Source organism: Phoenix dactylifera, chromosome 10 (genome assembly GCF_051530095.1).
Source record: "Phoenix dactylifera cultivar Ajwa chromosome 10, Ajwa_hap1_PhDact_Kaust_v1.1, whole genome shotgun sequence".
NCBI classification, from domain to species: Eukaryota; Viridiplantae; Streptophyta; class Magnoliopsida; order Arecales; family Arecaceae; genus Phoenix; species Phoenix dactylifera.
Genome location: NC_143199.1, coordinates 8592844 through 8598078, shown reverse-complemented (window position 1 = coordinate 8598078; position 5235 = coordinate 8592844). Strand labels below are relative to the sequence as shown.

At 34.5% G+C, this 5235-nt stretch overlaps 1 non-coding gene across 1 annotated transcript; it reads left to right on the top strand.

Annotated features, from left to right (window-relative positions):
* The first annotated feature begins 635 nt into the window (after positions 1-635).
* TRNAP-UGG (transfer RNA proline (anticodon UGG)) lies at positions 636-707 on the top strand. The gene has a single exon. It is a non-coding gene; the product is annotated as a tRNA-Pro (tRNA).
* Positions 708-5235: the final 4528 nt, after the last annotated feature.

Here is a 5235-nt window from a genome sequence, read left to right as displayed (position 1 = left end):
AACATGCCAGGGTCGACTCCATCTCTTTTAGGGTCGACTCCTACTCTGTGCCAAGTGTTCCAAAGGCGTGCCACTTCGTTCCAAGGCGTGCCAAATGTATCGGGATCGACTCCAAACTAATTGGGGTCGACTCTAACCATGTTTTTCTGTACTTTGAAGGTTAGTTATACACATTGAAACAATAATATGATATTTCAAGCAAATTACGATGCAAGGCACAATAGAGTTTCATACCCTTAATAGTTGAAATTACCGAATTGCCTTTTTAGGTATTTTAACGTGAAACTTTGCCAAAATGGATTCTTAATCTTTCTACCATTCTCTATTACAAATTTTATCTCGTTTATCAATTCTTGAGAGTGGTTTTGACCATATAGTCCTAATGTATCATGAGTGTATCAAGGATGTGCTATTTATCAATGATGTATCGAGTTAATTTGCATTTCTAATTTGATATGGCCTCAATGGTTGTGTTAATCATCAAAATAACATTATCATCCTCAGACTCATTTCATGCGTTGCCTCTATGTGAAAGTATTGGGAGCGTAAACTTCCTAACAAATAGCAATGTAGTTGGTTAAAAAGGGACTGTAATAGATTTTACCATCATACAAGTCCAATAAATTAAAGTTTAAGGGCATTTGGTCTAGTGGTATGATTCTCGCTTTGGGTGCGAGAGGTCCCGAGTTCGATTCTCGGAATGCCCCTTAAATTTTTTTGCAATTTTTCTGCTACAAAATTCTGGATCCAATTTTATTAGTCTATGAAAAACAAAATGATTCTACTTAGAACTTTTTCATTTGTTGCTTCAAATCTATCTTAAGCTCAATTTTCTATTTTTTCCCAATTTCATTTTACTTTTCACTATTTTTTTTTAGTGTTCCCATCTAGCACTCTTTGATTAATTACTCTCAAGTTATATCCTAACCTCAATTCTTAGAAGTGCACTTCTTAACATTGTTATTGTCCCTTATTGTATGAAAAGATCCTAAATGGAATTTGTTGGAAAAACCGGTTTGGTCCACCCATGATGGCTCAACTAAACTGGTTAACCAAAAGACATGATCTCATGTCCAAAAGAGATGTCTTTCCATAGACATCTCTCCAACTCTGAAACTGTCTATTGACAGTTATGCATTGAAGTCATATATATATATATATATATATATATATATATATATATGAATGTAAGGCTTCATTTTTTAAGTGCGTGATTAAGAGATTCTCTGCAAGTGTTTTAGGCATTTAGGTTGTGGAAAACAATAGATTTTCATTGGTAAAATCTACTCCTCGATCAGTGAATCGAACCAAAGGGAAACACTGTAAGTGATCCGTAATCCTTGCTTATGTTAATATATTTATCTTTCATTGGTATCAGAGCATGTTTGTTCGATTTCTGAAATGTTTTGGAGTGGATATTACATGTTTTAACATCTTAGATCCATTGCTCTTGCACTCACCACCTTGAATGGCCATTAATGGCGGTTTTGTTTACACACAGAGTTAGGCTGTGATTTTTTGAATGACGATACTATATGATATGTAGATAATATCTGAAAAGTTTGGTGATATTTGGTGCACTGGTTTTTGAGAGATATAAGTTCATAAAGATCAAAAATCCGAAACTTTGAACCTTGATAACTTTCCCCACAGTTTGTTTTGGGAAACGAAATTTATATCAATGGAAAGCCCTTGAAACAAGCTTTCCATCCATATATAATACACTCAATTTCGTTCACTATGGAGGAAAAAAAAGGCCCGAAAATTTCAGGCTTGTTTCTGCAAATTTTTTTTTCATGTGAAGAAGACCTCCCCTTTGCACAGTGGCGCGACCTCTAAGCGGCTCACGGATGGCATCTCCCACGCGGCCACCTCATGAAAAAAGGAAGCCCAACTGCCCCAAAACCCCTTTTTTTCTCCCCTCCTCATCTTCTTCTTACTGTTTTTTCATCCGAACATCTTGAAGAAGAGAAAGGAGGAGAGATGGGTTACGTTGGGAAGAATATAATATTTAAACAAAGATGGCTCTCTCTCTTTGACTTCCCAATCACTTGCATGTGGGGCCTATGGGAGGAGGCTGGTTCTCCCCATTCCAAGTTGGGCAGTGGGAGTGAAGGGATGGGTGAAGAGTTTAGTACATTGCCCACCAAGAATTACATTCACTTGTTTAAATAATATGGGCTATTTCTGGAGCCATGGAATCCGTGATATTTTTCTGAAGAGAAAATTCGCAAACATGGTTTGGAGAAGTATATTGAGACGTAGTTTATACCGTTGGATTCAAAATAATAATAATAATAATAATAATAATAATAATAATAATAATTAATTAATTTCCTAATTTTTTGTAATTTTTAAAATATTTTTTTTGAATAAAAAATAATTTTCTATTATTTTTATATTCGAAAATGAGTTAAAATTATAGGAATTTTTTTTGATCAGTAAAATAAATAAATAAATAAATAAATAAATAAATAAATAAATCCTGAAATTTTTCTCATACCGTGATTGTATGTATGACATTTGGAAATTTTGAAATTGAATGTTCCCGCATCCTTTAATTGTGTGTTATTATATTTCAGTGTTATACCTAAGCATTTTTTTCTACAGTTGTTGTAGGAAATAATGCCATGAGTACCACTCTTAGTAAGGGTTCCGAGGGCACACATTACGAGTTATAAGGATGGATCCTAATGATGACATGATTTTACATGTACAAACTATTCATTATATGATGGAAGAAATGATTCATCTAGGACATGCGTTATGTCAACATCAACGGTACCAAGTGTTGTATGATTCTCTATTTGGATCATGGCAACAAGTTCTAAGAGATCTTTGGAATTCCTTAGCAGTGAGAGATTATGCTCGATTGGTGAGAGCATTTATAAAAGAGTACTTAATGCATGAGATTAGTGGGATTTTAACAGTAGCTGGAGGTCATACCATTAGTAGAATAATTGTTCCTTGGATTGAACAATTAGTATCAACTATGATTCAAAAAGAAATTGAGGATACTATTCCAAGAAGGGTTCGGGTTCTTAGATGGCAAAATCGCTAGTTGAAAACTAGTCGAAGCTAGAATAACTTATATTCCTTACTTGTGTATTAATTATTTAAATTTTTTTAATGATAATAAATGTCTCCATGTTTATATAATTTTAATGTTTTAGTATACATGTTTTAAGTGGGAGTTCTAAGACTTACTATATAATTTGTCTTAAGAACTAGAACTTTGTCTGCTAAGAATCAAAATTAATGTTTATAGTGAACTTTCAATTCCATGCCATTATGTGAATTAGCATTAATTTTTATTTGTGTTTAGTGGCAAAGAAAAATATGTGTTGTGCTTGGCATTAATTGTATGTATGTTTATCTTTATATAGAAATTTAGTTTTCTGCAATGACTTTAGCATCTAAGAATATAGTAGCTAAACTTAATAAGGGTGAGAAATTGAATGGTGAGAATTATGAAATATGGCAAATGAAAATCCAATATGTATTAGAGGAACAAGAGGCGCTGGAAACCTTAAACCATACCATGAATGAGCCTGAGGATGGAATAACGGTTCAACACATAAAAGATAAGGAGGCTTATATTGCCTAGAAAAAGAAGAACTCAATTGCTCATATTACATTGCTGAGTAGCATGGAAAATGATATCATGCGAGAGTTCAGGCCTTTTGAGATGGCAAAGAAAATATGGGAAGCATTAAAAGAAAAGTTTGGTGGAACTTCTGTCACCAAACTTAGGCAGCTGACCATCAAGTTCGACACATATAAGAAACACACTAATAATAATATGAAGCAGCATTTAAGGAAAATGTCGAATATAATAAGTGAATTGCGAGATGCTGGACATTTGCTAACTGATGAACAACAAGTTCAAGCTGTAATTCGATCTTTGCCTCACAGTTGGGAGCACATGAAAGTTTACTTAACCCATAATGAAAGCATTAGAACTTTCACTGATGCTGGTCGTCATCTGGAATTGGAGGAAGACCGTCTTGAGGCAAATAAAACCACTAATGAAGTGTATATGGCTAACACTAGTTCGCAAGGAGCTTCGGGCTTCAAGTGAAAGCATTTTAGTGGTCATTTTAAGAAAGGCAATGGTAATGGCAAGACCTCTAAGAAGCTCGAGCATAGCCAGCCGGGTAAAAGAAAGCGCCCTTTTAAGAGGAACAAAGCAAAATTGAGATGCTACAACTGTGGCAAGAAAGGTCACTTTGCTCGTGAATGCTCCGAGGCAAAGAAGGTAAAAACCCTTAGCACAAATATAAGTATGTCTTATGTTTCAAGTTCTGTTCTTAGCTGAATCTCATCTTTTGTGGACTGTAGACTCAGGGACCACAGACCATGTAGCAAGAGATCGAGACGCTTTCGTGGAATATCGTTGAATTCCACAAGGAGCAAGATGGATATATGTGGGAAATAATTCAAGAGTTGAAGTAAAGGGGATTGGCACCTGCAAATTGAATATGCGAGGTGGTCAACCCTTAATTCTACATGATGTATTATATGCTCCAGATATTCGGCGAAACTTAATTTCTGTTGTTATGTTACTTAAGTTTGGCTATATCTTAAATATTTATGGTAATGGTATAGACATATTACTAGGGACAACTTATTATGGATCTGGTTATGTACTAAATGGTTTTATTGTACTTGATACTGATTATAGTATGTGTAATGTAATAAGTACTGTTTTTTTCTTTGTTACATCTACTAGTAATCCAAACATGGATGAAAATATTGGCATGCTAGGTTAGGTCACATTGGGCAACAACGAATGAACAGATTAGCCAAAGAGGGATTTTTAGGCCCTGTTGAAAAGGTTAATCTAACTATATGTGAATATTGCTTAGCAGGAAAAACAGCAAGAAAACCATTTTGGTAAAGGAACTAGAGCCGATTTTCCATTGCAATTAATTCATTCTGACATTTGTGGGCTGATGAATGTAAGGGCAAGACATGGGGCTTCTTATTTCATCACATTTATTGACGATTATACACGTTTCAGTTATGTCTATTTGATATCTCACAAATCTGATGCATTAGATTGCTTCATAAGATATTTAAACTTTGTTGAAAATCAATTAGACCGGAAAATCAAAGTGTTAAGAACTGACCGTGGATGTGAGTATTTGTCTGATCAGTTCAAACAAATTTGTGATGAAAAGGGAATAGGCAGACAGTTAACTATTCCTAGCACTCCACAACAAAATGGTGTTG